The following is a 20,502-nucleotide window of genomic DNA, read 5'->3' as shown; positions in this document are numbered from 1 at the left end:
TAGTCATAGTCAATTTGTGATCCATTCTAACTCCCATGCCCTTCTTAGCTATACTGCTGCCTAAATGGTTATTCTGTATTTTCCAGATGCGCATTTGATTTTTTTCTTTCCTACTGAAGTACATTGCACTTACATTTACTGAATTTCATTTTGTTGATTTCAGACCCATTCTCCAATTTGTCAAGACCATTTTGAATCCTGTACTCCAAAGGGCTCCAAACTGGATGTAGACTTCAAGAGTTGCTGGTCAACTACCCTGATGAAGACAGCAAGGAGAGGTGTTCTGAGGTTTAGGAAGAAGAAAGAACTATGAGTATTTATCTGGTGGACTGTGTAAGTCCCACTGTTGTGTTTAGGTACAGTATTTAACTGCAGTAGGGAGAGAATTGAGCTTGTTCTATAACTCTGAGTCTCTCTCCTAAATGCCAAAAAAGTAAGTTAAAAGAAGTGGTGATGGGAAGGAAGGGATATGTGGTGAATTAGGATTTTATAAGGCACCACAGGTGTGACCAAACGTACATGTCATGACCAAGAATAGGACGCCCTGTGCATTATTTTTACTATATGAATGGATTGGATGCTCATTTGAATAAAGCAATTCTTTACATGACACGGCTCAGTAATTTTTGCTAAAGTTAATTATTTACAACTGGGATTTTCAATAGAAGAGTCAAAGGAAAATAAATGGAGTTGGGTTCTTAATACCCTTAGGCCTCTTGAATTTCTTTTTTGGATATCAGCTAGAAAGTACTGGTGATCTTAAATGTTAGAGCTGACCAGTATATATTTAAATGCATGAAGGAAAATAATTAATCCAGCTACATTCCTGACTTTTTCCAATATAAAGTAAAATCCTTGTACTAAATATATTTGAGTAAAATGAAGGTATTATTCATGGCTCTGAAAATACTATTAATTTATTTATGAACATTACTATTTTCAATAGGAGACTGTTCAAGTAAATGCTACCTAAGCCAGAGAAATACATAATGATCAATTTTCTCTTGCTCCAGAAACTTACGTTAACCACTCACTCAGTCCTAGAACATTAGAGAGTACTTTATGATCATTCATTTCCTAATTATTATTTTTTTTTTACATGTAACATAAAGAGTAGGAAGCAACTTTGATTTGATATGTCTGAAAAAAATACCTTTTCATTCTGCTGTGTTTGAAGCTCCTTCTGTGGAACATTTAGCTGCCATACTGTTATATTAACTTGCAGAGATGTTACATAGCACTAGCTCTGGCTGTGGAATCTCAGTCTTACAATGAATACAGCTTATAGGATCTGCATATGAATACATTACCAAACAGAAATATGAAACAAAATCTGATCTTTGAAAACAATGTTCATTTCTAGTAAAATGTTCTCTAATATGCTTTTTTGCCAAAGAGGGCAAAGAGTATTTATTGTTATCTTAATGCATTAAAAAAACAATTCTTGCTACTACTATTAATAAATTAACATAAAAAGATGTGTCAACTCAAAAATCTTGATTCTGAATCCCTTCAAATTGTAACTGAGCCTGCCCTTATGTCATTATTCTTAGCTCAGGACCTGTATCAGAAAGGGGCCTATTCCCAGTGTTTCATATACATATCAGTCCTAAATTATGACAATTGCACAGGAACAGCTAATTCCACAGTGTTGGCCAGTGTTGGCTTGAGGTACCTGGGGCATTCTGTCTAGGTACATTGGATATATAAGGCTGCTTCTACTACCTCAACTGCAGTATGGAGTTGTGTGATGGGGAATATACAGCTCACATCAAAAAAGCAAGGCCCTGCCCTGCTACACCTGCTGGATTATACGCACAAAGGAGGCCGAGCTCCAAAAGGCAAAACACCGTTCAGACATGGTGGACAATGTTGTTAGCTCCTGAAGACAGGCTGCAGGAGTATTGCACTGCCTGGATGGACCCTGCTGCCAAGCCACCTAAATTACCCATGTGGACCAGGAATGATGGGCCATGATTGAAGGAGAAAAGCCTCTGGACCACTGGCAGGGAGACATCCCCTGTGTGTCTATAAACTGACTTTGGAGGGGCAGAGGCAGTGGTAGGAAGGTACTCAAGGAGCAGCTTTGGTGGTGTCTGTTCCCCTCCCCAGGTTGTAAAAGTGATCTGTTAATGACAGGGTCCTGGGGGAGATCCAGGTAGAACTGGGAGGGCTGGGTTCCCCTACTCCACAGTCTCTCACCACGGGACAATTTACACTCTCACCAGTGGGTGATATGGCCACAGACACCTGCCACTGGGTGAGACTGCTGGACATGGACCAACTACCGCTCCTCAACAGGTTAGAATACCTAGTTTTGTAATGGATTTTGAGAGTCCTTGATCCTGCGCCTATTCCCTTTCCTCCCTTCCAGACCATCAGGGCAAAGCACACTCAAAGCTAGATATCTGGCTACCCAAGAATTCCTCTGGCATTAAGGGATGCTTAAGTATCAGAGGGATGGCATGATGTCCTGGAACAGAGTATGAGCAAGTAGCTGGTACAGCCAATCCAACTCCAGTTGTCCTTACAAGTCCTTACCTGTTGAAGCACTTTGAATGATGAAGCTCATCTGAGGAATCCAGCCTAGCAGCTGGCATTTGAAGGATCCAAGTGGACATAAAAATGTTTTTTAGCCACTTGTGCACCCCGATTTTCAGCTAAGTGGATGATCCCAATGATACGGTCCTATTCAGAGTACCCCCCCCCCCACACACACACCCCAAACCCTTCTAAGAACACTATTATGGTTGAGCATCCTGCACCAGGCCAGTGCTTGCAATTGCAAAGAAAGCATTTCTCTGTTTTAAGTTCGCCCTATGTGTGTGGACTCTTAAATAAATTTAGCTAACTCAAATCAAAGCAGACACTTCTGAGCCTTTGCAGATTTTCAAAGGCCAAGTTTGGATAGCTGTCAATAGGGATGGAGAAAGGCATGAATCTGGCACAAAGTCTACCCTTTCCCCCAGCCAAATTTCAAGTCCCTGCTCCAGAACACATGTGCAGGTGCACTAGAGCTTTTCAAAGAAAAGGTAACTAGAATTTTCTACTAGGAAAAAACAATGTTTTTTTTTTCTCTAATCTCAGTCTCAGAAATGGTTGAACTGCTTAAACTGCAATTTGGAGATGCAGGGAGGGACCTGTAATAGACATCCATCGGGAAAAAATGTAATCCACTTAAATCTTGGAAGTTATAAGTAACTGAAAATGGAGTTTTATAATGGAAAACATCAGGCAACCTTAATAATACAAGACTGTCCCAGCACCAAATACAGTATAAAACACAGTCAATTGTGACTAACCTCACCCATGTATAGTAATTTGATTCATTACCTATTTTTCAGTTGCCTTTAAGAACTGGTTTATGATATTTATGTTGGCTTCTTTTCTCATTAAAATGTGTTTGCTGATGGCAGGGGTTAGGAAAATGATGCTGTGAACTGTAAACATCATTACCTGGTTCATTCAAGTTCACTCTCTGCATTCTTTCTCCCTGGTCTCCTCTTCTTGTTTTACCCTGTGGGGACATTTGTTATATTAGACATATTCTGTTACACAGCAAACAGCTACATGTACAATGTAACAATTATTATTGAGTTCATCTGTTTAACTGTGCATGTTCCAAATGTTTGTTAAAACTGGTTTGTCACCAAAAAAACCCAAACCAAAAACAAAACACAAAAACAGTTTTGTGAAGAGACATGAATGTTTTTCATTGTTAAATTTGAAATTGCAACACATTAAACAGTATATACTTGAAATATGGAAAAGGAATAGTAATGATAATAGTCAAAATAAAAATAGAGTCTTTTTAATAAAATAGTAATAACAATATAGTCCTTTTGTTCATGAAGTGTCCCAAAGACACTTTAAAACACTGAAACAACTCTACTCCCTATCTGTTGGAGGTATGCAAATCAGGGCAAAATTCTACTCTTATTTAAAAAAAATCAAGATCTTTACGGTCAAAAGGGTTGATTTCTCCGACGATTAAATAATTTGCCATTATATTTTGGAGCACTGCCACTTGCAGGCATAAGCAATCAATTTTATTACCAGTCTTTATGACAGATAGCATTTACATTCACAAAACTCATTTGGCTAAGATGATTTCTAAGTGTAAACTTTACCACCTGTGTGCACAGATAACAATGCTTTAAGAGCATTTATGTGCACTAAATAGTAAATGAATGGTATCTGCAAACTGTGGCCCATCCTATCTATAGAGCAGTGTGGATTCTGTAAGCTGGTTAGCCTTACCTGCAGGTAATTTGGTTAAGATCAGCTATTGATTTTGAGACTGAGAAGGGACTGTTGAAAAATATGTATCAGCAGGGAAATAGGCATGTTGAAGCACCATAGGGAGACGCTTTCACTACAAAGACACATAAGGACCATATTAAAGTTGTCCTTGCTCTCCACATATATTAGATGTGGATTCTACCACCAGGTGCCCTGGAACTACAGCTCTATCTAAAATATGGCTAAAACCTTAATTACCATTTTAACAGAATAGGTTTTCTGGTCACTGGCCTTAGTGCACGTACCCAGGTCACAATAGTTAATATAATCCTAGACTTCAGCTCATATACGGGGCCACCAGAAAAAAATGGGAAGCTGTGCAGAATGTTGTAAGGTGGCCAAATGTTAGGGATGATGAACCTTACTATGGACAGGATGGCTCTGTCAACACATTTTCCATCCATGTCCAACAATCTTCCAAGTTAATACTCAGGATCCTTCCCAGCAACTACTTCCCTCTCCTTCTGTTCCTCTGTTACTCATGATCCTCCTACCTCCCACCACCCCCAATTCATTGAACTGCTTCTGTGGGGTGTGGAAAATGTAGTTCTGTAGTGTAATTTAAATGAATTATTATTCAGAGTCCTGTATCAATACACTATCAAAGAATCTATTTCTCAAAAAAAAATGTCCGGAATATATTGTTGTTGTTGTGTGTATTGTTACAAATATACTTGCTGACAGACATTTTGAAATATAGTCCCCAAATAATTAAAACTGGTGTTATTATATTCTGATATTTTGTCAAATAAAATATGCAGAATCTTAAAATATTGTGTGCAAAATTTTTGTTTTTGGCACAGAATTCCCCCCAGGGCTACGTCTACATTGGCATCCCTTTCCGGAAAAGGGATGCTAATGAGACCAGTCGGAATTGCAAATCCGCGGGGGATTTAAATATCCCCCGTGGCATTTGCATTTACATGGCTGCCGCTTTTTTCTGGCTTGGGGATAAGCCGGAGAAAAGCGCCAGCCTAGACGCGATTCTCCGGAAAATAAGCCCTTTTCCAGAGGATTTCTTATTCCTACTTTCAAGAATAAGAAATCCTCCAGAAAAGGGCTTATTTTCCGGAGAATCGCGTCTAGACTGGTGCTTTTCTCCGGCTTATCCCCAAGCCGGAAAAAAGCGGCAGCCATGTAAATGCAAATGCCGCGGGGGATATTTAAATCCCCCGTGGATTTGCAATTCCGACTCATCTCATTAGCATCCCTTTTCCGGAAAGGGATGCCAATGTAGACACAGCCCAGGAGTTCAGGCAAGTGGTTTTAAAAAGGCAGGGAAGAAAGTACTAGGGTGAAAGAGGGACGATAGTGAAGGTAGGGTAGGAAAGACTCGGTAGATGTGCTCTTTCAGTAGAGTCCCCTCCTTGAGAAAAGGGCCCAGAAATCTGAAAAGTAGTGCAAAGTTTGGAGCCATTGATATGTATTGGTGGAGAGACTGACAGACTATAAATAAAGTACAGTGTTGACAAAAAAAAAAAAGATCAGAGTCGTCTGTGGTGGTGGAAAACATGAGAATGGCAGGCATGCCCCATCACCACTGGAGACTTGTCCAGCATCTTGCCTGTATCTATAGGAATGGAGAACCTGATGGAGAAGCCAATGTACAGGTATGGCAGTCCACGTGATGGACACAGTTGTTGTGTGAAAGATTATAGACTGTGTAACAAAGTTTCTTCATATCTCCCTGATAATATACAGGTATGGGTTAGGTAGCATCAGACAGTTAATTTGGACCCTGCAGTTAAATGTATGGAGGTGTTTGCAGAGGCAAATGTTCCCAGTGTGACAGAGCAATTTAAGGGACTAGATTTCAGGAGGAGGTCTGGAGACCCTATGTCTGGAAAGAGCACTGTGAAGAAAAGGGAGGAGCCCCAACAAAGTCTGAGAGGCACTCGGGCCACTGTGCTTCTCATGTGTAGTGAAGCACATATAAAAGAGACTGTCTGTACTGGACTGTGGGTTTCCACAGTTTTATGGTTGGGCTGACACTCACAGACAGGAAAGAGAAAAGAAAGTACCTACTATCTCAACAGTGGTAGGGAGGAGGCACAACAAGGATCTAGAGGGCACAGCTAATTCACCTTGTTCACTAATCAGGTGAGAGTTAGTGAAACCACACAGGATACTTCCTGGAGAAGGGTCAAAACTGAGTGTGTACACATGGGGACAAGAAATTCTGACCCATAGCAGAGTTGACCCAGAAAGTCAACATGAAGCTTAGGTGGAAATGTAGAGCTAGTGGACAGATGTAGGCACAGACTGTGTTCTCTGTCCACCCTGTTGGGAAACAAGAGGATAGACAGGGGCCCCAGAAAGTGAAAATGAGGAAATAAATGTGGAGGAATCTACGTGTGATATTACAAGCCAAAAGAAGGAGGCAATACAGAAGTCTCAATATTTCCCAGCAGGAAAACAAGGCTATAAAATCAAGGGATGGAGATAACAGACTCATCCACTATGTTAAATAGTTACAGGAGCTCTTTCCTCCAGAATATCAGAAGGAGGCATCTCTGAAATACTTTGGAGGACTTGGTGAAATGGATCCCTAGGAGGTAATAGGGCAAGAGCAAACCCTGAGATCACAGAAAGAGAGCAGAAGCAGAGAGAGTAATTCAACAGGTTTCCTTTAATCTGAGGACCTGTGGGTGGAGACAGAGCTGTGGGAGTGATCTCTGCCCACAAAATGTGATTTTTTTTCAGGTGGAGAATGTATGGGCCTTATAGGAGGATCAAAAATGAGCATCCTGAGAGGAAGAGAAGACATTGCCCTAATAAAATCCTGGGAAAGGCTGGAAAGCAGGTGGGAGGAATCTCCCTTCCATTAGAAAGTGGGTACATGCCAGAGAACTGAGAGATGAAGCTTGCCCCAGCCCTCCAGTTACTCCTACCACTAAATAAATTTCCCAGGAAAAGACCTAACTGGTCTGGGGGTGTGCCTGACTACCAGGCTAGAATGTGGTAAGGAAGTTAATGAGCTAACAGGCAAATGGTTTAAAAAAGGCACAGGAAGGAAATGTGTTGAGGCATTGATATGTATTCATGGATCGACTGGTACACTGTAAAACATTTTGGCTGTGTCTACATTGGTGTGATCTTGCGCAAAAGCATCCACTTTTGTGCAAAAACTTGCTGCCTGTCTACACTGGCCGTGAGTTCTTGCGCAAGAACACTGATGTTCTAATGAATGAAATCAGTGCTTCTTGCGCAAGAACTATGATGCTCCCACTCAGGAATAAGCCCTCTTGCGCAACTGTTCTTGCTCAAGAGGCTAGTGTAGACAGGCAACATGAATTTCTTGCTCAAGAAAGCCCTATGGTTAAAATGGCCATCAGAGCTTTCTTGCACAAGACAGCATTTACACTGGCATGGATGCTCTTGCGCAAAAGCACATCTCTTGCACAAAGGCACATGCCAGTGTAGACGCTCTCTTCTGGAAGAGTTTTTCCACAAGAACTCTTCCGCAAAAGAGTTCTTGTGCAAAATCATGCCAGTGTAGTCATAGCCATACTGTTTTTTTCAAGTAAGAAGCTCTGTGTTTGCAGAAGAGAAATGGGTATAATTGTCCAGGCCTGGCAAAAAAACGTAGCTCAAAAGATCGTGGCTAACACTGCTCTAACTGACCTAAAAAGTTGGAGAAACATAAACTATAAGAAACATCAGCACCTCAACAGAACCCAGAAAAAATAGAAATGTCACATCGTTAGCATTGAATAGTAATGACCCAAGAGGAATATTACATAACTGAATATTAAATATTAAATTGTTTTTCCAACTCAACCTCACTAACAAATTTTAATAACTTAAATCCAGAATTACCAACTAAACAAAATCCAAAGACATGCTTCCCACATAGGGGAAAAAAACCAACATAGTGTTGCTAGATAGTGGCCAAATTTCTGCACTTGATTACAGAGGAACAAATCCAATGACTTCCCCAGAATTGTTCCTGAATGTACTGTATTGTTCCGGAATTTAGTGAAAGCTGAGTTTAGCCCTTGTCAGTTGTTTTTAAGAGCCCATTCGGCTCTTCATTGCTACATTCTGATGTAAAAATGGCCCTGAACAGAATACTGAGCCCAACTCAGTAGCACTGTTCTCTGGGAAACTTCAGAATGTGCATGGCTTTTTTAATGGTGAAAAACTTAGAAGGTATAAGTAGAGAGCCAAATGCAAAGTGGATTAGTTAGTTATTTAAACCTTGGTTCAGCAAGAAACTTCATTATGTGTATAACCTTAAGGCACTGTTTCTCAAAGTGGTCTGCAGATACACTTTCAGAAACCTGCTAACTGGCCACTCTGGTTTGTTTATTTACCTGTTCCGCAGCCAGGGAGCCTTGCGGCTCCCATCAGCTCCAGTTGACCTTTTGTAGCCAAGGGAAGCTGGAAGCATCGGCCTGGCTCATGCCATTTCCCATGGCTCCCCTTGGCTGCAAACAGTGAACTGGAGCCAATTGGAGTCACAAGGCTCCATGGCTGCAGAGCCAGTAAAAAAACAAACCGGAGTGGCCAGTTAGCAGGTTTCTCAGAGTGGATCCACAGATCACTTTGAAAACACTGCCTTAAGGATTTGCTTAAATCCTGTTCGTTTTAATTGAATGTAATGGGTGCTAAGGAGGTGCTTAAATGTTTTGCTGACCTGGAGCCTCAAGGCCTGATTAGTGCCAGTGAAGTCAATGTAAAGACTCCCATTGGCTGCAAGTCACTTTGGAACAGGTCTTTAGACAAATTCAAAGCAGATGTAATAAGCTCTCATTCTGATGTGGTAGCACATAACATCTACTTTGTACTGATGTAAATGGTTACAAAAGGTACTAGAAGATTTTCCCAGCATTTCTCAGGTCCTTAATTTTTTTTTTTTTTTTTTTTTTTGAAAATAAAATGAAAATGTACATGCTTCATTTAAATCATTACTATGGGGAGGAGCTGGAGCTGTGGGTTCACTATGCAGGCTTACCAAAGGAGAGAGAGGACTACCCCAGCCTATAATAGTATATATGTTACAATCTATTGCCAGCAGATGGCTCCCTACTTCATAAAATAAGATCCCCATTGCTCAGGTCCTTAACTCAATTAATTATTGTCTTCACTTAATCATTGCTTTGGGGTGGGGCTGAGGATAAGGGTTCAGTATGCAGGCTGCCCCAGTAAGAGAAAACTACTTCAGCTCTCCATCACCACAACAGCTTGGGGCCAGGTGAGAAATTCCTCTCCATGGCCACTGCAGCTTCAGCAGGCACAACTGGCGTAGGGGCACATGTCTTCCAGAACTGAGGCAGATTCTGGTTCATTTGCATTAACCAACCAGAGTAAGGAATGCAACAAACTGTGCACTTCCTCCTGAAACCTGACAAAGGGGAACAATCAGCAACAACCCCATACAAATTGGGGAGAGAGCTTCAGGTCCTTCCCAGGGGCATCGGGAGGTGTGAGGTTCAGGGCAAGGGCAGCCTTAGATGAGGAGGCACACCCCCAGACATCCTCTTTCACTTGCCTGGTGATTCTGTCTCTTTTCTGTATGGTTTTATGAGAATCAATCCCATTCCAGGAAAACTGCATTTTCCTGACACAACCAAACCCTACACTTCTTTTTTGTTATGGTAAGAGGAAGCTGCATACCAAATTTGATGGTCCTAGCTCTTACTGTTTAGGAGGAGTTCTTGAACAAACAGGCAGACAGACAGACACAGTACAGATGCTCAGGCAAACAAACTCTCTCAAATATATAGAATCATAGAATACTAGGACTGGAAGGGACCTCAAGAGGTCATCGAGTCCAGTCCCCTGCCCTCATGGCAGGACCAAATACTGTCTAGACTATCCCTCATAGACATTTATCTAACTTACTCTTAAATATCTCCAGATTCCACAACCTCCATGGGCAATTTATTCCATGTTTGACTACGCTGACAGTTAGGAACTTTTTCCTTATGTCCTACCTAAACTTCCCTTGCTGCAGTTTAAGCCCATTGCTTCTTGTTCTGTCCTCAGAGGCCAAGATGAACAAGTTTTCTCCCTCCTCTTTATGACACCCTTTTAGATACCTGAAAACTGTTATCATGTCCTCCCTCCCCCATTCTTCTCTTTTCCAAACTAAACAAACCCAATTCTTTCAGCCTTCCTTCATAGGTCATGTTCTCTAGAACTTTAATCATTCTTGTTGCTCTTCTCTGGACCCTCTCCAATTTCTCCACATCTTTCTTGAAATGTGGTACCCAGAACTGGACACAATACTCCAACTGAGGCCTAACCAGCACAGAGTAGAGCAGAAGAATGACTTCTCGTGTCTTGCTCAAAACACACCTGTTAATATATAGTAGCTAAGAATGTTGCCTACTCTCCCTCAAATGTCCTCTGAGGGCAGAGTCACAATGCTGCAATTTATGCCTCTCTGTGGTGGGTTCAGCATAATTCCACTTCTGGAAATAACTCTGCATTATTGCGGTGCCTCACTTTTAGAATGGAAGGCATGTACCCTTTGGAAGCTTTATCCACAATGCTTCTGCTTATGCAGGTTTCTCTCATATTTAATTCAGCCTTGCAGGGGTGCTTCACTCTACCATGAAAAGAGGGGGTCTGCTTCTTCTGTCATAGGCAGCAATCACAAAACTGCCTTTGACTTCTGTGGGAACAAGAGCAAATAGCTGACATTGTAATGTGAGGTCAGTCCTTCATGTTTGCAGAGGGGACCTTTCCCCTGGAGACTATTCCCTTTTCTGTTGCCACCGTGAGGAAATTAGTAAATTCCATGGAGCTCATTTTGGCTAAGCAGGAAAATATTTAAAAATCAATCACACTGAAACATATGAACAAAGCTAGAAATGTCATCATTATTTCCATTTGCTAGTCTAAAAGATGACAAATATATTGCAGTACTGAGCCTGAATTATCGGCGGTGACTATATTAAAGTTCAGATATTTTTTCTCCTTCCAGCGAATCATTATATAACCAACAAGTATTTTTCCTTTTAGTATTTCTTCCGATTCTCTTCTCCAACTATCAAGCCTCCTTTTGTCCAAATAGGCATGTTATTTCACTTACTATCTCCTCAGGGACATTCAGTTCCCTTCCAGCTGCTGATCTATGTAGCCATTCTTTGAAGAATGCCAAGAGAATTTTCTGAGTGGCAGGTTGTCAATTTCTATAATTTATGCAAAGTATTGCATATTTCTAAAATTGTTTGTTAAATTTTTGGGGCATTATTCTGTCATAGGCTGGATTTCAAGCATTCTTTTTGCCCGATTTGAAGCTCATATAAAGATAGTATAAAGATTCTCATTGACTTTTAATAAAGACATAGTATACATCAAAGCACTTAGTCACATGTGTGACTAAGCATGTGAGTACTCCCATTGCCACAAAACCCAGTGCTTCTTCCATGAACTTCAATAACAACATCTGTATTATTATATAACACATAAGAACAGCACAGCCTTTGAAGGCAAGTTATATAAGGAGACTAAGAAAACTTAAAATGAGATATTATCCAGAGTACAGTATATTTAAATCATTCACCAATTGTTCTTGACATTTCTACTGCTCTCCATCAGAAATTTGTGTGTGTGTGTTTTTCTTCCCAAAGCTGGAGATTTGATGTAAACACTCTTCCCAAGAGATCTGGCTTTTTCTGGTATGAAGAGAATAGAATCTGGAGATATTGAGAACTTAAAATATACAGAAAGATTTTCTCCAAGTGGTAAGATTCAATAACCTCATCTGGAGTTTAGTGATGTATTACCTCTCAGCCTAGTGGTTGACCTACATGAGGCAAGGCAGTTGAGAAATGCTTGCAGTCCAGTATGCAAAGTAATTGTACCAGACTCTGTCCCTCACTAAGTGGTATGAGTGTATAACAGGCAAAAAGATGCTGTAAATTTTTCATTAAGGTAGAGAACTGGTAGTCAGGCCTCTGAATGAAAATCCTGTACTGCCACTTACTCTCTCTCTTTCCTTGGGTAAGTCTCCTACTTTAGCTATGCATCACTTTTCTTATCTACTACTAGCTTGCTCAACTCAAAAGAGTGTTGTGAAGATTCTCTAGTTGATGTTTATAAAGAGCTGTATAAAAGAAAGTTCCTCTGATTAGAGGAATTACAGAATTGCTAAATAGTATTATTAGTGTAACCACTTGGAACATCTGAAATCCAACCTGCACAGGATTTGAAGTTGAAAACTCAGTCTTTCCCCTGTGAGATATTTGGAAGCAAATTGTCCAGGGAGCTACATCCAACAGTCCTTGGATGAAAGGTTCAATTTTTAATGACCTAAAACTGCTGGAGGAATATAATGTTTTGGGAAGGAAGGGAAAATCTGGCTTGTTTGACCACACCTACATAAATTACTAAACGCATAACATTTAGTCTGTTCCTCGGGAAGGCAGTGTTCTTTTTACTTGGATCTCGCTGTTGTTATTTGAATTCCATTGGCTAAGACAGGAAAACTCTTCTAAGATATGAGAAATATTAAAGGGTCCAGAAACATAGACTCATAGATTTTAAGGTCAGAAGGGATCATTATGATCATCTGACCCCTTGCACAATGCAGGCCACAGAATCTCACCTACCCACTCCTGGAATAATCCTCTCACCTATAGCTCAGATATTGAAGTCCTCAAATGGTTTAAAGACCCCAAGATGCAAAGAATCCTCCAGCAAGTTATCCGTGCCCCATGCTACAGAGGAAGGCGAAAAACCTCCAGAGTTTTAACATTAAATAATATTAATCTTCTGAACTTTTACAGCATCTTCTGACCATGTGCTTTATAAACTCTAAAATATTAATGAATGACCAAATATTAATTAATGACCACAAGTGTTATTCTTATTTGGTATATGGGGAAATTGAAATACATAAAGGGAGATGACTTTCCCACACTGAAAAAGTCTATGACAGGGTCATAAATAGGTCTCAAATACCATGACTTTAACTAGAAGATCATCCGCCTACAAAGTTTTTTTATCCCAATTTTATGTGAGCACTGAAGAAACTAAGTCTGATCTTGCCAGCTGCTAAGAGCTTTCTGAGAGGTGCACAGGACCATCAACTCTGATTGACTTCAATGGGAGAAGATAATGTTGAAAAGATTTCTAAAGCTGTGAACATCAGGTCCTTATCTGGCAATGATATAAAGAAAAACAAATAACGAAGAAATAAAATGAAGTAGAAATGACTTGTTATAAAATGGATTCTAACTTGCAACTGCAAATTAGAATTACACCTGGAATTATAATGGTACCTTATATCTTTTATTGAACCTTAATGCTGCCTTTTATTATTCCCTATAAACTCATTGCTCACATCTGTGCTAGCACACAAAATCTTTCATTTTATGAGCACTGCCTTATGTTCAGTTTGATGCAAAATGCCTGTGCCTTATATTATTGAGCTTTGTTTTTCAGATCATATTAATGGTGAAAAAGTCCTGCTGTTGTGGAATGGAGTTACCAAACAATCTTATGAAGCAAACATGATTTGGATGTTTGTCAGATTTCTTCCTCTCCTTTCCCTCCCTTTAAAACCATGAAAGAGAGTAATTTTCCCTTAATGTAGATTTTGACTATTTAAACTTCTTGTTTAAACTAAGTGAGCCTGCAGTTGTGGCCTGCCATAAAAAGGTTGGGTGGACCATACCTCACAAAGAGAGGGGTTTTATTTTATTATCTTGAGATCCACGGTAGGCCATATTGTTACACAATGTCAGAAAACTGCCTAAACTAAATCTAGAGTTTTGATGTCAGTTGCTATGCTGAAAATCCAGTGTAATTCCTCTGACATCAGTGTAATTACTCTGGATTTATATCAGTGCAACCGAGAGGACAATCTGGCTCTCTGATTAGAAATAACGGGCAACAACATTTAATATGGGCTTAGAAAGGAGTTTTATTAAGGAAAGGTGCTTTTTGTAATCTCTTTTATATTCAGGGATTCACCTGTGATTCATTTTGCTGGGGAACTAAAGAATTTTGCCAAAATGCACACTTTAAACAAGTTCTTTCAATAAGTAAAATCTGTTTTGATTAAGAGAGTCAAGTCCTGTCTGAAAATAACTCTTTGCCAGTGCTTGAAAGCCAAATGTCCTGTCGGATTAATTCTGCTGTAGAAACACAAGTTCTCAAACCCAAAGCATAAAACAATAGGTGTGACAAAGCATGATACAGGACCTTAAAGATCCCAAAGAGTTCCTGAAGCACAGCTACTCCAGTTTTCTTATTAAAGAGATAGCATTAACATAGCTATTAGGGACTGAATGGTCTAGGGCAGAAGGGAATTCTTCATATGCTTACAGTCTATAAGTACATACATGGGTGATAAATATTCTATAATGGGCTCTTCAATCTAGCAGAGAAAGGTTTAACATGATCCAAAGGCTGGAAGGCTAGACAAATTCACACTGGAGGTAGAAGACAAGTGAAAATAAGTAACCATTGGAAGAATTGACCAAAGGTTGTGGTGCATTCTCTATCACTAGCAATTTTTAAATCAGATGTTTTTCTATAGGATCTGCTCTAGGAATTTTGGGGGAAGTTCTATGGCTAGATGATCACAATGGTCCCTTCTGGCCTTAGCATCTGCTCATTCATAGATTCCAAGTACCAACCTGGTGGCATAAAGGCACAAGAGCCTGACTCATAGTCAGGGGAGCTGACAGGATTGCCGGGATTTCCTGAGCAATGTGTGTGTATGGGGAGTGGCTCCAAACTCCCACAAGGGGCAGGGTCTCAGGTGGAAGCAGTGGGTCCCAGCTCCCAGTACTGCCCAGATGGCACAGTGCCCCACCTGCTGACCCTGAAAGTCGGCTGGAGCACACTGCATGGGGCTCTGGAGTGTATGGTGCTTCCATGGCAACACCAAAGGCCCTGGGGTTCCAGTCACCACTATTGCTGCAGTAGTCACAGCTGTGGGTGGGAGCCTCAGAGCCTTTAAAATGGGTGAACCCCTGGGTAATTGCCCCCTTTGCTCCTTCCTTTCAGCGGGCCTGCTCATAGTGAGTCTGATTCATGACTTGATGTAGCTGTGCTGCATTACTGATAAAGAGGTATGTATAGGCACAGAGCAGGCAGCGGGAAACTCCATCCCCAGGCAGCCCTCAGAGGTTGCTTGGGCAGATCTGGGAATTAAGCACTACATGATATTGTAGCGCACCTGACACAGCTGGGCCTGCTGCATCTCTGCTAAGTTGCCATCTGGACTTCCTGCTTTTCTTTCCTGAACTGCTAGAGAGCAGGCAGCAGCTTCAATCCACCCCTGTTGCTCATTAGCCAGCTAAATGCGTCACTGGTCTTTCATCATCTGTACCATATGCTGCTACTTTTGGGCCATCCATTTTAGCATCTTCTTTATGCTTCCACTTCCTCAAGTCCTGCAGTTATGAAGCCTGTTATTCGTGTCAGGAGTCAGTATGCTCAGCTCTAGGCAGCCAACCACTTCCTTGGCAACAGGCAAGAAACCCCCCTTCCTTCTCAGAGAGATCTCACTCTTTCATTTGAAATCATATCAGAACAAAGGAAACCAGATAGAGAGGGTTTGTTCAGTACCTCCAGCAGGCTACTCTACTGAAAGCAGAGTATATTAACCACCAGCAAGTCTCTCTGGATCTTACCCTCCTCTCAAGTTCCGCTGTCCCAATATTTTCCCAAGATAATATGGTCTTTCTTGATTAGGGAAAAATGTAACTGGATGCCTCATCAGGACATTGATGTCCAACTGCAGGGACTCCAAAGGGCCATACGCCACATGGAATTACCTGGAGTCAGAGCCAAATGCTCACTTCACCTCACAAGTCACACCTCAGAACCTACCCTTGCAATAAACCCTATTACCAACTCTGTCCACACATCTATACAAGTGACACCATCACTGAAACTAATCACAGAAGCCACAACATCAGGGGCTCATACAGCTGCACATGCCCTCATGTAATCTATGCCATCAAGTGCCAGCAATGCCCCTCTGCCATGTATATTGGCCAAACTGGACAATCTCTATAACAACAGATAAATGGACACTAGTCAGATATTCGAAATGGTAACACACAAAACCCCGTAGGAGCACATTTTAGCCTACCTGGGCACTCATTAATGGATTTAAAAGTAGCCATTCTTCTACAAAGGAATTTCAGGAACCAACTATAGAGAGACACTGCAAAACTGGCCTTCATTTGCAAATTTGACATGGCCTGAATAAAGACATGAAGTGAAGAGGCCATTATATTCAACAACCAAATGAAATCAAAAGCTAAGTATGGGATACTTCCAGCCCACTCAATTAACATCATTAGCACCAGCACTACCTGACAGGGTTCCCCCCCCCTTTCTTTTTCTGTTATAAATTGTGAGGTTCCCCATTTTTGCTCCACTTTGCTCATCTGAGGAAGTGAGATTTGCCCATGAAAGCTCATGATACTATATAATACAATAAAATAAAATAACCTTTTTGTTTTGAAAAACACCTCTCATTTCTTTTATTTGGGGAATATTACAATGGGGAGGGACTGGGAAAAGAACCTGGGATGGGGGAGGAGGGGACAGGAGAGCTCATGGTTGGGGCTGGAACTGACGCCTGCCTCAGGTACCTCAGGATGCTTCAGCTGCCCGAGAGGCCCCACTGCCATGTGTTCGCGGGGCTTAGTGGCCCCTGGGGGGCTAGGAGAAAAAGCCAGGAGGCAGGGGGCAGGGGTGGGTGCTGGGACATGGGGGGGTGGGTACTGGGACTTGTGAGGGCAGGTACTGGGAGTTGGAGGAGGACAGTTGCCGGGGGAGAGGGGAGGAGGTGGCTGGTGGACAACTCAATAGCTGTGACCAGGCACTCCATGGCAGTGGTGATCAAGGAGCACATGGACTTGTGCTGGTGGAACAGCTACTCCCAGATTGTCCCCTTCAGCTCCCAGTCAGCCCAGCACTCCTGGCATCCTCCTTGAAGTTCCTGTTCAGAGAACAAAGGCACTCGAGGTGTTCCTGTCTGAGGTCATTGTGGGATCACTTGCACCTGCGGGTCTTGTGGAGTTGGACGGATGGTGTGGGAGGTGATTGACGTGCTATGCTTGCAGTTGTGCCAGCTGTGAAGACAAGTGACAAGAACAGTCATCCCAGGAGACAGTGGGCATGAAGCCCAGCCCTAAGGTCTCGGTTCAGAGGATGGTGATGTCCTTCGAGAAAGGCCATCTGTGGCCTAGATAACGGGCACTTTCCTGCAGGGGCACAGATGTCCCAGGGGAGTCTCATGGGGACAAGCAGGCATGGGAAAGTGCCAGCCAGGCCAGGAGCCTGTGGGAGGAGGGGGATGGGACGGCTCTGCTTCCTTCCATGTCCTGTGTACACTGGGTCCGGCAGTGGCAGGGTCCCACAGAAAGAGAACTTCTCTCCCTGCTTGGTGGAGGAGGAGGGGAGGGTATTGGGGGAGATGTGTGTGAGCAGCAGACACTGCTTTCTGGGGAGACAGCTACTGGGTCCTCTCCTGTTCTTCCCCCTGGCAGGTTCCCACACAGGGGACCAATGTCCACTGCATCACTGTGCTTGACCAGGAGCGGATGCTGCCCAAGATTGTGAGCATGAGCCTGTGCTCTGTGCGGCACTGCTGTGTGTTTCCAAGACTCCAGCCTGCTTAGTGATGGCTTGTGGTGGGAAGGTGTCCCACCATGCAGGCCAGAATAAGGTAGGCCTCTCCAGGAACCTTGTGAGAAGGAGTGACTGGTGCTCCACGTGCATGGGCTGCTGTGTGAGCCTTAGGCCACAAAGGTCGATCAAGGTGTGCACAGATGCTCGCTGCCTGCTTCCTGCCCCTGTGTATGTGGGGGAAGTAATAGAACTCACCTGCACTGCCTTCTCCTTCTTCATCTGAATCCTGGGAGACATCCTGGGAAGGGGAACCAACTCTAGGCAGATGATGAGCTCCTGGCTTATCATAGAATCATAGGACTGGAAGGGACCTCGAGAGGTCATCGAGTCCAGCCCCCTGCCCTCAAGGCAGGACCAAGATCCGTCTACACCATCCCTGACAGATGTCTATCTAACCTGTTATTAAATATCTCCAGAGAGGGAGATTCCACCACCTCCCTTGGCAATTTATTTCAATATTTGACCACCCTGACAGTTAGGAATTTTTTCCTAATGTCCAATCTAAATGCACCTCCCTTGCTGCACTTTAAGCCCATTACTCCTTTTCCTGTCCTCAGAAACCAAGAGGAACAAATTTTCTCCTTCTTCCTTGTGACACCCTTTTAGATATTTGAAAACCGCTATCATGTCCCCCCTTAATCTTCTTTTTTCCAAACTAAACAAGCCCAGATCATGAAGCCTGGCTTCATAGGTCATGTTCTCTAGACCTTTAATCATTCTTGTCGCTCTTCTCTGTACCCTTTCCAATTTCTCTACATCTTTCTTGAAATGTGGCACCCAGAACTGGATGCAGTACTCCAGCTGAGGCTTAACTAGTGCAGAGTAGAGCGGCAGAATGACTTCACGAGTTTTGCTTACAACACACCTGTTGATACAACCTAGAATCATATTTGCTTTTTTTGCAACAGCATCACACTGTTGACTCATATTCAACATATGAATATGGGCATAGTGTCCAGGGTGGCTTGCTCCTCCTCTTTGTCATCCGCCTCCACAGCCCCACCTTCTTGGAAGCTGATAACGGGCATGTCTTAGCCGGAGTTGATGATGGAGGGCAGGTGAATCCAGCTGCTTGTAAAAGCAGCAGGCCTGCGGTGATGCTCCAGAGGGGGAATTTTGTTCCCTGGCCTTTGTGTAGTCCTGGCATGGTTGTTTAATTTTCATGCACACCTGGTCCTGGGTGCAGCTGTGCCTCTTCTGGGCCAGGCTGGCAGCCATCCAGCCATACATGTCTGCATTGCACCACCTGGTGTGGAGATCCTGTAGGTTTGACTTCTCACCTCAGACCTCGATGAGATACAGGATTTCCACACCATCCAGACCCGTGCCCTCTTTTGCCATTGGCTAGCAGCTTTGGAGGTGGCTGCTCACTTGCTTGCAGCCATGTGGAACTCAGAGGGAGCGCTCTGGTCACTCATGACTCCATAAAAGGAGGTTGCTGTGTGTCACGGTGCTGGTAGGGCCAGTGTGGTGCCACAAGCCCTTTCCATCTGCCTGCAGCTTTAAAGAATGCAGGCGAAGGGGAGTGTTAGAGTTGTCAGGGCTGTGGCCAGAGTGGAGGCCAATTATTTCAAAGTAACAGCAGCTAAGCATCCATACTAACACTATTTCGAAGTAACAATTTCAATGTAGGCATTATTCCTCATCAGAAGCGAGGGTTATTGTTTTGAAACAACAAGCCTGTTATTTTGAAATACTTTCAAAATAACGGGCTTGCTGTGTGGACACACAGCTTGATATTTCAAAGTAAAGGGGTGACAATTCAAAATAACTCCCCAGTGTAGACATGTAACAGAGTTGCCTCCATTTATCCTTCCTAATTCTTTGAGCTGCAGAAAGCAGTTTTCCTACTTATTTAATAAAGTAAATTCTAGCAGTAAATGGTTCTGCTAGGAAAGCTGTGGCAATGTATTCCTTGATCTTTCTCTTGATGTGCTTTTTCACTTACTGTCCTTTTGACTGATAATGGGACACAATAACTTGTCTCCACTGGGACTTCTGTGCCCTCCCTAGCTTCACCGGTGAGTGAAAATTGCATTGCATCAGTGTTAGCTTTTTTTACTGTAGGGGTTTCCAATGGTGCAGCCACACTGTTGGCTGGAACGTGAGTGTACATAAGACTTTTCCATTTGACCTTGCAAATACAAACCAACCCTATTCCATTCAGACCCTGATGTTTCTTTATTCCCTTTGAACTCAAAGGGAGCAGAGTGCTTATCCACATGCAACATTCAGCTCATAGGTTCTTCTTGTAATTAAAGATAAGCAGCGCTCTTTGCTCTGATATTCACAATAGTCCGTAGTTGCTGCAATGATACATTATGTTAATTACAGATTTAGGCCACTGTCTGAGGTTAAGGTGCAATGCATTTAGCAAATAAGCTGCATCTGTCCTCTGGGAAAACCATCTTTTTATAGGCTGTCAAGACTCCTTCCCCACTCTGGCACAATGAATGCAGAAGTGGGGGCCTGCAAAAGTACTCCCAAACTTTATCTTTCCAGGCTTTGATATAAATCTTCCCCCCCAAAATCTTAAAAACCTAGATTTGGGGGATAAAAATCTGCTGCCACCACCCAAGTAATAAT

Source organism: Pelodiscus sinensis, chromosome 3 (genome assembly GCF_049634645.1).
Source record: "Pelodiscus sinensis isolate JC-2024 chromosome 3, ASM4963464v1, whole genome shotgun sequence".
Lineage (NCBI taxonomy): Eukaryota > Metazoa > Chordata > Testudines > Trionychidae > Pelodiscus > Pelodiscus sinensis.
This window is presented reverse-complemented; position numbering follows the sequence as displayed.